This window comes from Chiloscyllium plagiosum, unplaced genomic scaffold (assembly GCF_037043375.1).
Source record: "Chiloscyllium plagiosum isolate Xiang-an unplaced genomic scaffold, Cpla_swu_hap1 HiC_scaffold_49, whole genome shotgun sequence".
Lineage (NCBI taxonomy): Eukaryota > Metazoa > Chordata > Chondrichthyes > Orectolobiformes > Hemiscylliidae > Chiloscyllium > Chiloscyllium plagiosum.
Window position 1 is genome coordinate 8,533,910 of NW_028270187.1, and position 19,667 is coordinate 8,553,576.

At 44.4% G+C, this 19,667-nt stretch overlaps 1 protein-coding gene and 1 long non-coding RNA gene across 3 annotated transcripts in view; one reads left to right on the forward strand and one right to left on the reverse strand.

Moving 5' to 3' along the window:
• Positions 1–19,667, forward strand: part of LOC148135475 (uncharacterized) — a 259,391-nt gene that overhangs the window by 148,411 nt on the left and 91,313 nt on the right. The window lies entirely within an intron of this gene.
• Positions 1–19,667, reverse strand: part of LOC148135476 (uncharacterized) — a 31,259-nt gene that overhangs the window by 2,140 nt on the left and 9,452 nt on the right. The window contains exons 3-5 of one of the 2 annotated variants that reach the window (XR_015755238.1): positions 17,813–17,939; positions 5,058–5,215; positions 406–590 (exon numbers count right to left, since the gene is read on the reverse strand). This is a non-coding gene — a long non-coding RNA (uncharacterized LOC148135476). The remainder of the gene's footprint in view (positions 1–405; positions 591–5,057; positions 5,216–17,812; positions 17,940–19,667) is intronic. The other variant, XR_015755237.1, reaches the window with a different exon arrangement.

The following is a 19,667-nucleotide window of genomic DNA, read 5'->3' on the forward strand; positions in this document are numbered from 1 at the left end:
AATTCTTTTCAAAGATTTTATCATCACATATTCTGCACTGCATGACAAAAAATAAAAGTCCTTTTCCTCTTCCCTACCACTAAAGCATGGCAGAAGTACTGCTAATCATCACAATACAGAGCAGGGGAATGTTCTGTCTACATCAGAAAACAGAAATGAATTGTCATTTCTGTACAAGGAACATTATGGTCAGTCAGGTCCAATGCAGATGAATTGTTCACCACCATTTCACTAAGTTGCAAATGGACTCAGTTTACACTGATTGTTACTTCAGCAGTGTTCAGAAAAGTACATCACTGTGCACTGAAACAAAAATTGATTGCATTCTGAAGACCAACATTCTATATCATTACTTTGTTAGATTCTGCACTATCCAAGATACAAAAGGTCCATTGTGTTTCCTACCTTGACACTGAAGAGCAGCACAGAATCCTTTCTGTTGCAGTGTGTTAAGTTTTCACTTGCACATGATTCTTACGGGCACTAACAATTAAAGAACTTCGGCTGTTTCCCATTCGCTACAGGAGACATGTGGGGTCAGTCTGTATCTCAGTTCAAGAGTAAACTCACTCTCACTCAGCCACTGGGTGCTGAAAGGAAAATAATAAAATTTGGCCTCAATTATTTCCAGATATGAATTGACTCTCAACATCACTTATCAGGATATGCAGCGCCTGATAAAGTCCACTCTACGTGCACGTACACGCAATGTAAGAAATAATTGAGACTGAAATGCAATAAAATTAAGCATCATTGAAAAGAGTTTATGCTACACTCAGACAAAAAAACCGACAACTGAACATAGGTGAATGAGATCCAGTAAATCTCCGATGACCCCTCTCCACAGCTTGAGGGTCCTTCCTGAAATAAAGTGCCCAGAACTGAACACAAATGTGATCTGACCAATGATGTGTAATTGAGATTGTGGGAAACAGATCAACACTAGCACTATAGTTATTAAAAATCATATGTCTGCAGAACTGATGTCAAATTGTCCTTCCCATATAGACACTGACAATGAGTGGATGAAGTTCACATTCTCAACAGTTACTGCAGAACTAATGCATAACAGAATGCCCCAGTAGAGGCACAATGGGCTGAATGATCTGCTTCTGAACTGTGCCATATCAGTGATTCTGATTTTGGTGAGAAAGGTGCTGTTGTGTTGCATATTGATATTAAAATATCATACAAAAATAGACTGACATGCAGAATAAAACTCATTTTCACAAACAAAAACACCAACAATGCCTGGTTACAAATTAAAACTAAATGTCTTGGTGATACCACAGATCCCAGACTCTCTCCCCAAACAAGAAATGTGTGACCATAATTCGGAATGGTTCTCAAGAGTAAAGCAGTTTCCCTTCTGCCATCACCTTATCTCCTCTCTTCCCCATTCACCGCCACAGATTGACAGTCAACTCAGAAAACACAAAATACAGAAAAGGTTAAGATCCAGTCTCAACACCCTAATAACAACTATCACAGGATGTATTGCACAGACACAGAATATTGCTAGCGTCCACTTTAATACACAAGAGTAGACACTGACAAGTACAGGCTGATAATTACACACTTATTCATGTTGCAGAAACAAACAAATGATGACGACACTGTTACTGCGACGCAAATGTGTGACTAACAGTCTCCATCGGTCAGTTTCAGTTATCTTTCGTCACACATTCACATTGCAGTAACTGCCGGAGACAGATTCATAACTACACTCTCATTCACAAAGCTAAAACTGACAGGAACAGAATGGTAAGTACACTCCATTTTCACACAGCACAAACTGACAAGTACAGTCTTATATTCAAGGAGTAGCTTCTCACAGGTACATATTGGTACCTGCACTGTTCACATTCACCAAACAGGATCTGACTGGTAGAAGTCGATAAGTAAATTCACATTTGACAATGCAGACATTGTTGGAGCATAGAAAGGTAACTGCATTTGCGTACTGATCTAGGAGAAACTGACAAGTACAGATTAATATTGACAGTCACAATTCACAGAGCAGGAACAGACTGGCAAATATACACACACATTCACATTGGGGAAACGGACAGGTAGAGATTGATAGTTACGCACACATAGAGAAACTGACAAGTACACATTGATAAATACATTGGTTATATAAATGATTAGGAGTTGGGTGTTGAGAATATAATCTCTAAATTGCAGTTGATACTAACCCAGGGAGAAGTGTGCATTGTGAAGATGATGCTGAGTGACTTCACAGGAAGATTGACAAGTTTACCAAATGGGCAGAAATCTGGCAGATGAATTCCAATGCAGAGGAATGTGAGGTAATGCATTTTGCTAACAGAAACATACGACAACAATGCAGGGTCAATGGTACGTCTTTGAACTAGAGCAGAGGGACCTCTGGGTTCATGTGTATCATTCTCTGAAGTTGGCCAGGCAAGCTGAAACCTTTGTAAAAAAGGCTTATAGGATCCTTGCCATTATGAATAGAGGCATTGAGTGTAAAGCTGAGGAGATGATGCTCCACCTCCACAAATCATTGGTCAGACTACATTTGTGTACAGTTCTGGGCAATTTATTTAAGAAACTTTAAGCTCTGGAGAGGGTTCATTGAAGATTTACTAGAATGATAGCAGGAAATAAGGATTTTACATACAAGGAAGGATTAGTGATATCAGGCTCCTTCTCCTTGGAGCGGAGAAGATTAAGAGGGGAACATTGTGGAAGTGTTCAAAATTATGAAGAATTTTGGTAGTTCAGGAACAGGGGTCACAATTTCAAGATTGTCAGCAAGAGAGCTAGGAGTGAGATGAGGAGAAATATCTTTACTCAGAGTTGTTAGGATTTGGATTGTGGAGCCTGAGATCGTGTTAGAGGTATGCTTCCATATGAGGTATGAAAAGAGAGCTGGATAAGTACTGGAAGTGATGAAATTAGAGGGCAATGAAGACAGCGCTGGAAAACAGTCCTGCTTTGAATTATTTCCAGAGCTGAGAATGTGTTGCTGGAAAAGCGCAGCAGGTCAGGCAGCATCCAAGAAACAGGAGAATCGACGTTTCGGGCATAAGCCCTTCGTCAGGATTCCTGAAGGGCTTATGCCCGAAACGTCGATTCTCCTGTTCCTTGGATGCTGCCTCACCACAATTTAAACAAGGTATGGAGAATACATTCAATTCATTGAGATGAAACGGATGTCCAAGTTAGGAATGATTAGCATAAAATCTTAAATCTCGGCCATTAACACTTAGATTGTGCTACAGTGGGAATAGACAATTATGCAGACGGTTTCTCAAGACAAGTCCACCTTTGGAACTGACATCTTGCTGACTGAATTGAGACAAAGCCTAGCCTAGTCGCAGAAACGTGGCATTACTATGCCTTGTCCTCCTTATTTGCTGGGAGGGAGGCCTGCTATTGATCGATTTCTGAAGCTTCATAGGTTTTCTTTTACGCTGTCTCACGATATCTGTGGAAGGTTGACATAAACGTTTCCCTCTTCCTTTTGACCTGGTTCCTCATCCCCTCCTGTATGTGTGCCTCAGAGTGGCGTATGTGATGCTGGGTGGTTGCTGCTCTGCTTGGTCAGCCTGAAAACAGGACAACACCAAAATAAAGTAGATAGGAGTAGGACCAATATTGGTGGCATTTTGGACACAGGAAGAGTTATCTAAGAGTACAATGGAAATTTGATCCACTGGGCCAGTGAGTCAAGGAATGACAGATGAAGTTTAATTTAGATAAATGTGAGGTGCTGCATTTTGGTAAGGCAAACCAGGTCAGGACTTATACTGTTAATAGTACAAGTCTGGGGAGTGTTTCTAAACAAACAGACCTAGGGGTGCAGGAACACAGTTCCTTGAATGTGGTGTCACAGCTAGACACTGTGGTGAAGGCAGCATTTGCCATGCTTCCCTTCACTGGTCAGAGCACTGACGGCAGGAGTTGGGGCATCATGTTACAGCTGTACAGGACGTTGGTGAGGTCACTTTTAGAATACTGTCTACAGTGTTGGTCAACCTGCTGTGGAAAGGATGTTCTCAAGTTTGAAAGGGTACAGAAAAGATTTACAAAGATGTTACCATGACTGTAGATTTGAGTTATAAGAAGAAGTTGCATAATCTGGGACCTTTTCTTCCAGTTGTTCGGAGGCTGAGGGGTGAATTGAGAGTTTATAAAATCATGAGGGGCATATATACGGTAAACAGCTATGGTCTTTTCCCCAGGGTAGGGGTGTCCAAAACTAGTAGGCATAGGTTTAAGGGGAGAGGGGAAAGATTAAAAAGGGATCTGAGAGGCAAATGTATAACGCAGAGGGCAGAGTATATGGAATGAGCTGCCAGAGAAAGTGGTAGAAGCAGGTACAATTACAACATTTCAAAGACATTTGGAAAGGTACATGGATAAGAAAGGTTTAGAGCGATATGGACCAAATGCAGAAAAATAGGACTAGTTGAGTTTGGGAAACCTGTTAAGCTTGGGCGAGTTGGGCCGAAGGGCCTGTTTCCATGTATAACTCTAAATTTGGATGAGAATAACAAACTTCGCCTGAAAGACAGAGTGTACAGGAGGAGCTGTGAATATCTGGGGTCATTATACAGACCAATTTCTCGTGGCAAACCATGTGACTTCAACAAGCTGAAAACTGACCCTGACAAACATTTTTTCTCTGTACTCTGAACAGGATGCGGCCATCTCTGCCAAGGTGGGAAGTGGATGCAATTCCGAAATGTCCTTGAACCAATCGACTTGCTCAGCCAGAAGGTGGTGAGGAATTTGGAAAGGATTAGGAGTCATGTGCAGAGCAGACTGGGTGAGGAGGGCAGATTTCATTCCCCTAAGGACCATCACAGACAGGAACAGGAGAAGGCTATTTGGCCCCTCGAGCTTGCTCAGCCATTCAATAGCATCGTGGCTGATGCCCCATTCCTCACCGTCACTTTCCTGAAATTAACATGTCACCCTCAATTCCCTGACTGATCAAGAATCTATCTACCCCAGCTTTAAACCTGCTCCCCCACACACAGCTCTCTGTGGCAAGGAGTTCCAAACACTCACAACCTTCTCACCTTAGTCTTCAATTTTGAACCAGATGGTTGTTTGTTCCTGACAACAGTCATCATTAGAGTCTTAACTCCAGATTTGTTTTTGTTTCAAATCGAATTCCAAATCCATCACCTGCCACAGCAAGATTCAAATTCACATCTGCAGGGCACACCCTGGGGAGCTAAAAACATAAGATTTTGCTTCCCCATTATTTCAGAAACTGAAAATGAATCTCATCAAAATTAATTTCAGAATAAATTTCACCACATCTTTGTGCGAAACATTGATGTGACCACAATCCATACAGTGTGGAAAGAGACTATTCAGCCCATCAAGTCTTCCCCAAACCAGTGCAGAGCATTCCAAACAAACCCTGACCCTATCCCGGCAACCCTGCATTAACCATGGCCAATCCCCCTAACCTGCACATCATAGAATCCTACAGTGTGGAAGCAGGCCTTTCAGTCCTTTGAGTCCACACTGACCCACTGAATAACATCCCACCCAGACACACTGTCCTACCCTATCCGTGTAACACTGCATTTTGCATTGGCTAAACCTTACTTGCCTGCATGTCCCTCACACTATGGGCAACTTAGCATGGCCAACCTATCTACACAGCACATCTTTGGGAAAAAACCGAAGCACCCGGAGAAAACCCACGCAGAGAAGAGGAGAACGTGCAAACTCCCAATAGACAGTCACCCGAGGCTGGAATTGTTCCTGGGTCCCTTGCGCTGTAAGGCAGCAATGCTAACCACTCAACCACCCAATGTTTTTGCCATTGGCCATTGACCAAACCGGGGTTGGTTTGCTTAATTGATTCTATAGTTGGCTTACGATGTATAGTCAGGCTGACAGCTTGTAGTTCAATTGCTGCTCTGGTTGAGATTGCTGTGAATGATCGTTCCCTGTGCCTTAGAGGTGGTGACCCTCAGGTTAAACCATAAACAGTTGTTGCTTTTTCTCTCTTTTTCTCCCCCACACCTCTCTCTCCCTCTCTCTAATGAGACAATGATGAACTTAAATTAACCACCTGCTTAAAACATGACTTTACTGATTAAAAATTAGCTGCCCTCTTTTTTACTGCAAAATACGTGTTTTCTTCCTGATGCAACACTGGAGTGACCTGAAAGTACATGTTACCAACGGGACATACCTAAATGAACTGAGAGAGGATGCACAGGGAGATTTACCAGCATATTGCCTTGGAGGCTGGAGTTTCAGTGATTGAGAGAGGTTGGACAGACTGGGGTTGTTGTCCTTAGAACATAGAACAAAACAGCGCAGAATAGGCCCTTTGGCCCTCGATATTGCGCCGACCTGGGAACTATTCTCAGCTCATCCCCCTAAGCTATCCCAAAATCATTCATGTGCTTATCTAAGGATTTGTTAAATCTCCCTAATGTGGCTGAATTGACTACCTTAGCAGGTAGGGCATTCCACGCCCTTACCACTCTATGCATAAAGAACTTGCCTCTAACATCAGTCTTAAATCTATCACCCCTCTATTTGTAGTTATGCCCTCTCGTACAAGCTGACATCATCATCCTCGGAAAAAGTCTTGCTCTGTCTACCCTATCTAATCCTCTGATCATCTTGTATATCTCTATCAATTCCCCCCTTAGCCTTCTTCTTTACAATGAGTAAAGACCCAAGTCTCTCAGCCTTTCCTCTTAAGATCTTCCCTCCAGACCAGGCAACAATCTGGTAAATTTCCTCTGCACCTTTTCCAATGCTTCCACAACTTTTCTGTAATCCATACAGCAGAGTAGATCGAAAGAGAGGGACGTAAAAAACAATGAGGGGTGACGATAGAAAGGAACTTTCACCCCTTGACAGGAGGTGGAGGAGGGGCATAGATTGAAACTAAGGGCCAGGAGGTTTCGATGGGATGTGAAGAAAATCTTGTTCACCCAGAGGGTGGTGGGGAATCTGGAACTCACTGCCTGTAAGGGTGGGAGAAGATTGAAGGAGGATTTAGATGTGCACTCATGACGCCAAGGCTATGGGGCCAGGTGCTGGGGAAATGGGATTAGAAAATAGTGAGGTGATCGAGTCTGTGCTGGTCAGAAACAATGGGCCGATGGGCTGCAGATCTCTCAGAAGTTATGACTAACTCACTTTGAGGTGTGTATTCTACATCCAAGATACCATCCAACTCCAACATGATTTTGTGCATTTCATGTTCAGAGGGGAGGGGTTTGTCTTCAAAAGAGAGATTGAGCAGTTTAAGTCTACTCTCTGGAGTTTAGAGGAATGAGAGGAGGATTCTGGGTAATCCAAATGGAGGACAGGAAAAAATTCTGGCCGTAACAGCTGCTCCGTTTTTGAGGTATTTTAGGTGCTGGAGGTCATTTCCTCTAATTGCAGGAGCAGCAATTACTGTTTCATATGCTTTTGCTTGAGGGGATGAGGGGTGCGTAAGAGAATGGGGGAGAGACAGAGAGAGAGAGAGAGAGAGAGAGAGAGAGAGAGAGAGAGAGAGAGAGAGAAGGAGACCAGAGGGTTGGAGTGAGACAGAATGGGGGGATTGCAGAGTGTGGGAAGAGAGGGAGTGGAGAGAAGGGACGGGGGTCAGTGGGTGGAGGGTGAGGCAAAACAGATCCCATTTTCGCCAGGACTGATGTCAAGTGTCCTACGTACTGGAATCTATTCCTCCCACAGCAGAAAACGAGCTTCTGAACACAATTCAACCTAGACCCACCCACTTATCCGACAGCACTGCAGTTCCACATTGCTAATACACCCTAACCTGCATATCTCAGAACACTTTAGCATGGCCAAAAGGGAGAAGAACATGGTCAGGGCAATGTGGGGGGAGGGGGGAAAGAAAGAGAGAGAGAGAGAGAGAGAGGAGAGAGAGAGAGAGAGAGAGAGAGAGAGAGATAGATAGAGAGAGAAAGAGAGAGAGAGAGAGAGAGAGAGAGAGAGAACCTGCACAGTTATTGCCATTGATGTTTGAATTTGTGTATCGCTGGCCATTGGAGTGCATTTGGGATAATTATCGAACAGCGAAATTCACAACTGATCTTGGAGGAACTGTTGGGCGAAGTTCACAGCACAGAATCAGATAAGTTAATCGTTGTTTTAAATGTGGTCTACAGAGAATCTACAGTATTGAGTAGAGTAGGCTCTTTCTTCATTATATGTTTTTGGAGATATGTCTCTTGATTAAACTTAAAATACAAGCCATAACTATTAATTTAACGTGGGGCAGTGTTTGTAGAGGAATAAGACAGTGTTACTTTCTGGGTCTGTAGATTGTGAAGGAGCAAAAATGGCCTTTAATTGAGTGATATGTACTTCTTGTCAGATGTGGGAGTTTAAAGAGAGTTTAAGGGTTACTGTGGATTATATCTGCCATAAATGCTGCTGGCTGAGAATGTTATCAGATCGAATGGATCGGTTGAAGAGACAGTTAGTAGCAATGAGGAATTTGCAACAGCAACAGTATGTGATGGATGGCAGTTAAAGGAAGGGGAAAAAGTCTCAGATACAGTCACATAGATGGTCACTCCAGGAAAGGTAAGAGAGGTAGGCAGCTAGTGCAGGAGTCTTTTGTGGATATACCCATTTCAAACAGGTATGCTGTTTTGGAAAATATAAGGGGTAATGGATTCTCAGGGGAATGTAGCATGAACAGTCAAGTTTCTGGTATTGAGAATGGCTCTACTGCAACAGGGGTACATCGGGTTCCAAGAGATCAATTGTGTTAGGGGATTCTCTAGTTTGAGGTAAAGACAGATGTTTCTGTCGCCAACAGCGAAAAAGCAGAAGGGTATGTTGCTTCCCTGGTGCCATAGAGGATGTCTCATAGAGGGTGCAAAATGTTCTCACGGGGGAGTGGGGTCAGCAAGAGGTCATTGTCCACATTGGAACCAATGACATGGGAAGGGAAAAGGTTGAGATTTTGAAGGGAGATGACAGAGAGTTAGGCAGAAATTTAAAAAGGAGGTCCTCTGGATTACTCCCGGTGTTACGAATTAGTGAGGGCAGGAATAGAAGGATAGAGCAGATGAATGCATGGGTGATGAGTTGGTGTATGGGGGAAAGATTCACATTTTTGGATCATTGGAATCTCTTCTGGGGTAGAGGTTATCTGTACAAGAGGAACGGATTGCACCGAAATTGGAAGGGGACTAATATACTGGCAGAGAGATTTCCTCGAGCTGCTCGGGAGGATTTAAACTAGTATGTTGGTGGGGAGGTGGTGGGACCAGGGGAGACACTGAGGAAAGAGATCAATCTGAGACTGGTACACCTGAGAACAGAAGCGAGTCAAACAGTCAGGGCAGGCAGGGACAAGGTAGGACTAATAAATTCAACTGCATTTATTTCAATGCAAGGATCCTAACAAAGAAGGCAGATGAATTCAGGGCATGCTTAGAAACATGGGACTGGGATATCACAGCAATTACAGAAACATGACTCAGGGATGGGCAGGACTTAATGTTCCAGGATACAACTTCTACAGGAAGGATAGCAAAGGAGGCCACAGATATGGGAGGGTGGCATTTTTGATAGGTGATATCATTACAGCTGTGCTGAGGCAGCATATTCCTGCACATACGTCCAAGGAAGTTGTTTGGGTGGAACTGGGAAGTAAGAAAGGGATGATCACCTTTTTGCGATTGTATTGTAGACCCCCTAATAATCAGAGGGAAATTGAGAAACAAACTTGTAAGGGGATCTCAGCTATCTGTAAGAAAAATAGGGTGGTTATGGTAGGGGATTTTAACTTTACAAACATAGACTGGGACTGCCAAACTGTTAAGGGTTTAGATAGAGAGGAATTGTTAAGTGTGTACAAGACAATATTCTGATTCAGTATGTGGGTGTACCTACAAGAGAAGGTGCAAAACTTGACTTACTCTTGGGAAATAAGGCAGGGCAGATGACTGAGGTGTCAGTTGGGGGGAGCACTTTAGATTAGATTAGATTAGATTAGATTACTTACAGTGTGGAAACAGGCTCTTCAGCCCAACAAGTCTACATCGACCCGCCGAAGCGCAACCCACCCAGACCCATTCCCCTGCATTTACCCCTTCACCTAATACTACGGGCAATTTAGCATGGCCAATTCACCTAACCTGCACATTTTTTTTGGACTGTGGGAGGAAACCGGATCACCCGGAGGAAATCCATGCAGACACGCCTGAGTCAGGAATTGAAACTGGGTCTCTGGTGCTGTGAGGCTGCAATGCTAACCACTGGTAACTTTGGGGCCAGCGACGATAATTCTATTAGATTTAAACTAATGAAGGAAAAGGATGGACCAGATCTAAAAGTTGAAGTTCTAAATTGGAGGAAGGCCAATTTTGACGGTATTATGCAAGAACATTCAAAAGCTGAGTGGAGGCAGATGTTCGCAGGCAAAGGGACGGCTGGAAAATGGGAAGCCTTCAGAAATGGGAAAACGAGAGTGCAGAGAAAGTATATGCCTGTTAGGGTGAAAGAAAAGGCTGGTAGGTATGCTGGATGACTAAAGATATTGAGTGTTTGGTTAAGAAAAAGGAGGAAGCATACGTAAGGTATAGACAGGATAGATCGAGTGAATCCTTAGAAGAGTAAAAAGCAAGTAGGAGTATACTCAAGAAGGAAATCTGGAGGTCAAAAAGGGGACATGAGGTAGCTTTGGCAGATAGAATTAAGGAAAATCCAAAAGGTTTTTACAAATACATTAAGGACGAAAGGGAAACCAGGAAGAGAATAGGGCCCCTCAAAGATCTGCAAGGCGGCCTTTGTGTGGAGCCGCAGAAAATGGGGGAGATACTAAATGAGTACTTTGCATCAGTATCTACTGTGGAAAAGGATAGGGAAGATATAGACTGCAGGAAAATAAATGGTGACATCTTGAAAAATATCCATATTACAGAGGAGGAGTGCTGGATATCTTGAAACGCATAAAAGTTTTTTAAGGAAGTAATAAAGAGGATTGATGAGGGCAGAGCGGTAGATGTTGTTGGGACTACGATGTTGTGGCCATCACGGAAACGTGGATAGAAGAGGGACAGGAGTGGTTGTTGGACGTTCCTGATTACAGATGTTTCAGTAAGATTAGGTAGGGTGGTAAAAAAGGAGGGGGGGGGGGGGTGGCATTGCTAATTAGAAATGTATAACGGCTGCAGAAAGGCAGTTCAAGGGGGATCTGCCTTTGGAGGTAGTATGGGCTGAAGTCAGAAATAGGAAAGGTGCAGTCACCGTGTTGGGTGTTTATGATAGGCCCCACAATAGCAGCAGAGATGTGGAGAAACAGATTGGGAAACAGATTTTGGAAAGGTGCAGAAGCCACAGGGTAGTAGTCAAGGGTGATTTCAACTTCCCAAACATTGATTGGAAGCTCTTTAGATCAAGTAGATTGGACGGGGCGGTGTTTGTGCAGTGTGTCCAGGAAGCTTTTCTAACTCAGTATGTAGATTGCCCGACCAGAGGGGAGGCCATATTGGATTTGGTACTTGGTAACGAACCGGGACAAGTGATGGGCTTGTTAGTGGATGAACATTTTGGTGATGGTGACCACAATTCTGTGACTTTCACCTTGGTTATGGAGAGAGATAGTTGCGTGCAACAGGGAAGGTTTTACAATTGGGGGAAGGGTAAATACGATGCTGTAAGACAGGATCTGAGGAGCATAAGTTGGGAGCATAGGCTGTCAGGGAAGGATGTCGTGGAAATGTGGAACTTTTTCCAAGGAACAGATACGACGTGTCCTTGATATGTATGTACCAGTCAGGCAGGAAAGAGATGGTCATGTGAGGAAACCTTGGTTGACGAGGGAGGTTGAATGTCTTGTAAAGAGGAAGAAGGGGGCTTACGTACGGTTGAGGAAACAAGGTTCAGACAGAGCATTGGAGGGATACAGGATTGCCAGAAGGGAGCTGAAGAAAGGGATTAGGAGAGCTAAGAGAGGGCATGAAAAATCTTTGGCGGATAGGATCAAGGATAACCCCAAGGCATTTTATGCATATGTGAGAAACATGAGAATGACGAGAACGAGGGTAGGTCCAAACAAGGACAGTAGTGGGAAACTGTGTATTGAGTCGGAAGAGATAGGAGAGGTCTTGAATGAGTACTTTTCTTCAGTATTTACAAATGAGAGGGACCGTATTGTTGAAGAGGAGAGTGTGAAATGGACTGGTAAGCTAGAGGAGATACTTGTTAGGAAGGAAGATGTGTTGGACATTTTGAATAACTTGATGATAGACAAGTCCCCCGGGCCTGACGGGATATATCCTAGGATTATGTGGGAAGCAAGAGAGGAAATTGCAGAGCCGTTAGCAATGATCTTTTCGTCTTCACTGTCAACAAGGGTGGTACCAGGGGACTGGAGAGTGGCGAATGATGTGCCCCTGTTCAAAAAAGGGAATAGGGATAACCCCGGGAATTACAGGCCAGTTCGTCTTACTTCAGTGTTAGGCAAAGTAATGGAAAGGGTACTGAGGGATAGGATTTATGAGTATCTGGAAAGACACAGCTTGATTAGGGACAGCCAGCACGGATTTGTGAAGGGTAGGTCTTGCCTTACAAGTCTTATTGAATTCTTTGAGGGGGTGAACAAGCATGTGGATGAGGGTAGAGCAGTGGATGTAGTATGCATGGATTTTAGTAAGGCATTTGATAAGGTTCCCCATGGTAGGCTTATGTGGAAAGTCAGGAGGCATGGGATAGAGGGAAATTTGGCCAGATGGATGGAAAATTGGCTAACCGGTCGAAGTGGTGGTAGATGGTAAATATTCAGCCAGGAGCCCAGTTACAAGTGGAGTTCCGCAGGGATCAGTTCTGGGTCCTCTGCTGTTTGTAATTTTTATTAATGACTTGGAAGAGGGAGTCGAAGGGTGGGTCAGTAAATTTGCAGATGATACGAAGATTTGTGGAGTTGTGGTTAGTGAGGAGGGCTGTTGTCGGCTGCAAAGGGACTTAGATATGATGCAGAACTGGGCTGAGGAGTGGCAGATGGAGTTCAACCCTGCCAAGTGTGAGGTTGTCCATTTTGGAAGGACAAATAAGAATGCGGAATACTGGGTTAACGGTAGGGTTCTTTGTAAGGTGGAGGAGCAGAGGGATCTTGGGGTCTATGTTCATAGATCTTTGAAAGTTGCCACTCAGGTGGATAGAGCTTGTGAGAAGGCCTATGGTGTATTAGCATTCATTAGCAGAGGGATTGAATTCAAGAATCGTGAAGTGATGTTACAGCTGTACAGGACATTGGTTAGGCCACATTTGGAGTACTGTGTGCAGTTCTGGTCGCCTCACTTTAGGAAAGATGTGGAAGCTTTGGAGAGGGTGCAGAGAAAATTTACCAGGATGTTGCCTGGAACGGTGAATAGGTCATACGAGGATAGGTTGAGAGTGCTAGGCCTTTTCTCATTGGAACGGAGAAGGATGAGGGGTGATTTGATCGAGGTTTATAAGATGATCAGAGGAATAGATGGACTAGACAGTCAGAAACTTTTCCCCCGGGTACAACAGAGTGTTACAAGGGGACATAAATTTAAGGTGAAGGGTGGAAGGTATAGGGGAGATGTCAGGGGTAGGTTCTTTACCCAGAGAGTGGTGACGGCATGGAATGCGCTGCCTGTCAGAGTGGCAGAGTCAGAATCATTGGCGAACTTTAAGTGGCAATTGGATAGGTACATGGATGGGTGCTTAAGCTAGGACAAATGTTCAGCACAACATCGTGGGCCGAAGGACCTGTTCTGTGCTGTATTGTTCTATGTTCTATGTGATCTATATGGACTTCAGTAAGGCGTTCGGCAATGTTCTCCATGGGAGTCTGATTAGCAAGGTTAGATCTCACGGAATACAGGGAGAACTAGCTCAAAGGTAGACGGCACAGGGTGGGGGAGGAGGGTTGTTTTTTCAGACTGGAGTCCTGTGACCAGGAATGCCACAAGGATCCGTGCTCGATCCTCTACTTTTTGTCATTTACATAAATGATTTGGATGCGAGCATAAGAGGCACAGTCAGTACGTTTGCAGATGACACCAAAATTGGAAGTGCAGTGGACAGCGTAGAGGATTACCTCAGATTACAACAGGATCTTGACCAATGGGTCAATGGGCTGAGAAGTTGAAGATGGAGTTCGATTCAGATAAATGCAATATACTGCATTTTGGGAAAGCAATACTTAGCAGGACTTATACACTTAATCTAAGGTCCTAGGGAGTGTTGCTGAACAAAGAGACTTTGGAGTGCAGGTTCATAGTTCCTTGAAAGTGGAGTCGCAGGTAGATAGGATAGGGAAGAAAGCATTTGGTATGTTTCCTTTATTGGTCAGAGTATTGAGTACAGGAGTTGGGACGTCATGATGCGGCTGTACAGGACATTGATTAGGCCACTGTTGGAATATTGCGTGCAATTCTGGTCTCATTCCTATTGGAAAGATGTTGTGAAACTGAAAGGGTTCAGAAAAGATTTACAAGGATGTTGCCAGGGTTGGAAGATTTGAGCTATAGTGAGAGGCTGAACAGGCTGGTGCTGTATTCCCTGGAACATCGGAGGCTGAGGCGTGACCTTATAGAGGTTTACAAAATTATGAGCGGCATGGATAGGGTAAATAGGCAAAGTCTTTTCCCTGGTGTCGGGGAGTTCAGAACTAGTGGGCATACGTTTAGGGTGAGAAGGGAAAGATAGAAAAAGAGACCTACGGAGCAACGTTTTCACACAGAGGGTGGTATGTGTATGGAATGAGCTGTCGGAGGAAGTGGTGGAAGCTGGTACAATTATAACATTTAAAAGGCATTTGGATGAGTATATGAATAGGAAGGGTTTAGAGAGATATGAGCCGGGTGTTGGCAGGTGGGACTAGATTGGGTTGGGATATCTGGTCGGCATAGACGGGTTGGACCAAAGTGTCTGTTTCCATGCTCTACATCTCTGTGACTCTATGACTCTATAATAAAGGGACCAAAACTATCTGCAGTATTCCGGATGTGTAAACCCAAATCCCTTGTACAGTTGCATTAACAATTACCTACTTCCATACTCCATTCCTTTCACAATAAATGTCTTCCTTGTGACCTGCTGTAGCCTTTGTACTGACATTTTGAACTTTCTCTCCTATTCAGATGAAAAGTTCCCTTTTTCAATTCTTCCAACTGCAATGGATAACTCACCGTTAATGGGACTGACCAACGCTCAGTTCACTGTCTAACGGAAATTGTGAGTGTGTCGTCAATTTGAACTGTTGTGCTTTAGATTTGCAAACAAGTCAGACACATCAATTCATTTGCTCCAATTTGTCTAACACATGTAAAGTTGCTGGGTTTGCATCCCAGAGTATTTTCTATCCCATTCTGATAGTGTTTGAATGCTGTTTGAAGTTGCTGACCACCTCACTAATTTATCTGCGCCGCCAGCAACTATTCAAAGAAGCAGCTGGAGAAAATAAGAGAGAAAGAACATAGTAAAGTTTTACTGCAAATGCTCAGCTTCTTCTGCTAGCAAATGAATCTGAATTCTTTGACTGATGCGCAAGCAACAATTATTCAAATTTTAATCTTTAGTTTATATCTGTGCTGACCATTCCTTTGAACACAACACATTACTTTGTATGTCTCCCCAAGTAATTTTGTCTGCCACTTGTTCGGCCTGTCCACATCGTCGCAAAGCACAATCCCAAATAGTGCTTTATTTCTTTTTTAATTCACTTGTGGGATTTAAAAATCACTGGCTAGGCCGAGAAGTTATAACCCATCCTAGTTGGCCCCTTGAGAAGGAGGTAGTGAGCTGCCTTCTTGAACCACTGCAGTCCTTGTACTGTAGGTCGACCCATAATACCATTGGAAAGGGAGCTACAGGATTTTGACCCAGCGACACTAAATGAATGGCTGATATATTTCCAAGTTGGGATGGTGAGTGGCTGAGGGAAACTTGCTGGAGGTGGTATTCTCATGTATCTGCTGTGCTTGTCTTTCTAGATGGACATGGATGTGGGTTTGGAAGGTGCTGCCTGAGGATCTTTGGTGAATTTCTGCAGGGCATCTCGTAGCTTCTACTGAGCGCAGGTGGTGGATGCAGTGCCAATCAAGCAGGGGCTGCACTGTCCATGGACGGTGTTCAGCTTCTCAAGTGTGGTCTACAAGGTGCACTGCAGACATGACTGAGTGAGTGTGTGTGCGTGCACGTGAAAGTATCTGTAAGTGTCAATGAGAATGTGTGTGTGTCTCTCTCTCTCTCACACAGACATGTACACTTTCATACTCTCACTCAAATGCACTCGCACACATAGTGTATGAGGGTGTGCGTATGAGAGACTATGTGAGCAACGTCAGTTCGAAGCCCACATCGAGTGCCAACTGGAGAACGATCGCCGGGGTTACCTGCTGGAGGTTCTGACCCACCTTTGTTTCCAATTCCGGAGTTTAATGGGAAGCAATGTGAGAAGCGAAAGAATCAGAAACTGTGGGGCAATGAGTACTACCTTCTCAGTGCTGTATGGCTGTGCTGGATTCAGACAGGGATTTCCTGTCAATAACATCATCCCTTCAGCAAACACCAACCCCAGTGTTCCCTGTCGTCCTGACCCCCTTCCAACACTCGTTCGTTTGGAGGGAAACCCACGTGCCTGTAAAATTCCCTCAAAACCCTCACCATTGCAGTAACAATTGTTTCTGTGCAGCTTGTCTCATTAACAATATCCCACCAATCCAACCCTAACTATTCGATGCTAAATTTAAAAGATCGCTCTGCACCCACTATCTCAAAATTGTCAACTAGAAATTACTGTCCCTCATTTTCACGGCCTACATAAATCGAGGCAAAACTTCCCTTTGTCCTCCACCAGTCAGCGACATCTGGGCCATTCGCAGAGAAACATCGAAAATATCATCAGGAGGAGGCCATTTGGCCCCTCTGGCTTGCTTCACCCATTCAATCGTATCATGGCTGATAACCCAACATAGTCTCCTGTCTCCCCGTATTCTCCCTTTAGCCCCAAAGAAATCAATCCAACTCCTTCCTGAACAACATTCAGTATTCTGGCTCTGACTGCTTTCTGTGACAGAGAATTCTACAGGTTCCCCACTCTCTGGGTGAAGACATTTCTCCCCATCTCAGTCCCACTCCACTTCCTTTCGGCTGTGACCCCTTGGTTCTGGACTCTCCACCTGTTCACCAGGGACACCCTCCCCGTGTTTACTCTGTCTCGTCCTTGTTCAAATTAATAGGTTTCTATGAGATTCCTCCTTAATTCTTCTCAACTCCACTAAACATCATCCTAACCGTTCCAGTCTCTCTCCATCGGTCAATCCTGCCTTCCCAGAAATCACTCTGGGAAACTTTTGCTGCAATCTGTCCATAGGCACAATATCCTTCCTCAACTAAGGAAACCCCAAACTGCGCACACAGTTCTCCAGGGTGAGGTCTCACCCTGTTCAATTGTAGCGAGACACCCTGCACTTGGACTTGAATCCTCTCGCTATGAAGGCCTCCCTTATCTGACAAAGGATATTACTCTCTCTCTCTATCACCACCACCACCCCCCCCCCCCCCCCCCCCACAGATGCTGCCAACCTGCTGAGTTTCTGAAGCAATTTTTTAGTGTTCATGTCAAGACTTCAGCTGGACCCCAGTGAAGAACGAGCACAGATCAATGATGAAGAATGAATTACCTGGCTCTGTGAGGTTGTTGGAATTCCTGGTCACATTAAATATTGTTCCAACCCCTGTTGATCGTGACGCACAGCCTTGGTGCTGGGACTGGAAGGATTCAATAGCCAGCTCTTTCCTGTCTGAACTAAAGTTGTAATTCCTGCTGGCATTGTTTAAGGCTTACCTTTAAAAGTAGCATTGTAAGTACAGTCCTGTACCTCGACACAATACACACTCTCGAACAAGATGATTCCCAATCGGAACCTCCATTTTACTGACTCTGGGGGTGAGGAAAACCCCAGCAACAGGAACTGGAACAAAACAAGACAAAGAGGAAATAAAAGACCGGATGTTGAAATTGTCTTTTTTTTCACAGATGTTATCTTCTATGACAGGATAATAACTGACAGAAAGGAGAAATAAAACAACTGAGATTTCACATCGTTGCAAAGTCTCCATCTGTTGTAAAATCTACACTTCAAAAGATTGGTGTTAACTATGGATGGCCAAATGGTACACCATCCAACCACTGCCCTCCTGACTTTCAATGGTATTACCATCGCAGTCCCCAACCCCTACAGTGTTAAATCGTGTTCCTACCCCCCGCAGTATCAACATTTCAGGGGTTACTCTAACTGTCCCCACCCCCACCCCACTGTCAACGTCCTGGGGGGCTATTATCACAGTCCACCCCACTGCACTGTCAACATCCTGGGGGTTACCATTACTGTCCGCATCCCGCACCCCACTTTGATCATCATCCATGTCAGTTAAAAGCAACTACCTCTCTGGTCTCTAATACCATACTCCCAGTGGTAAGGTCACAGAACGGAAATAGGCCCTTCAGCCCAACACATCTGTGCTGACCAGTCTCCAAACAGAACTAGCCGCATTTGCTTGTGTTTGGGGCATATCCATCAAAACCTTTCCTATCCATGTATCATTCCAAATGTCTCAAAGGTTGATATTGTACCCACTTCTATCACTTCCTCTGGCGCTCATTCCAAATACGCACCACTCTCTATGTGAAAAGATTACCCCTCAGGTCGCTTTTAAATCTTTCCCCTCTCACCCTAAACCAATGCCCTCTAGTTTTGAACTCCCTGTCCTGGGGATAAAGACCTTGACTATTCACCTTATCCAAGCCCCTATTTCTGCAACAATATATATATGAAACATTAAGGACTACTTAATCCGACTCTAGCCTTGGATTGCAAGTGCACATCTAAATTGTTCTTCGATGTGATGAGGATTTCTGCCTCTCCCACTCCTACAGGCAGTGAGTTAAAGATTCCCTACCACCCTTTGAGTGAAAATGTTTTCCCACACATCCCCCTCTGAACCTGATGCCCCTTACCTTAAACCTATGACCTTCCCCCAGTCATTGATCCCTCCTTCAAGGGGGTGGGGGAGGTTTCTTCCTCCCTCATCATTTATATATCTCAATCATGTCCCCACACACTCAATCTACTCTGCTCTAAGGAAAACAACCCCAGTCTGTCCATCTCTTTCCATCACTGAAATTCTCCCGCCCGCAAAGGCAACATCCTGGTAAATCTCCCTTTGCATACTCCCCCAGTGCCATCACATTGCTCTGATAATGTCGATTTATATAGATTAGATTACATTACAGTATGGAAACAGGCCCTTCGGCCCAACAAGTCCACACCGACCCGCCGAAGCGAAACCCACCCATACCCCTACATTTTTACCCCCATACCTAACACTGCGGGCAATTTAGCATAGCCAATTCACCTGACCTGCACATCTTTGGACTGTGGGAGGAAACCGGAGCACCCGGAGGAAACCCACGCAGACACGGGGAGAATGTGCAAACTCCACACAGTCAATCGCCTGAGGCGGGAATTGAACCCGGGTCTCTGGCGCTGTGAGGCAGCAGTGCTAACCAGAGTTTCTTAACAACTCACTGAAGTGGCGATAAATTTGCTGTTCAGGAGAGACTCGGCCTTCTGACTAGAAACAGCACAGTGCTAATTGCCCTCTTGACGGTTACTGATGTTGATGATTGTGTGTATGGT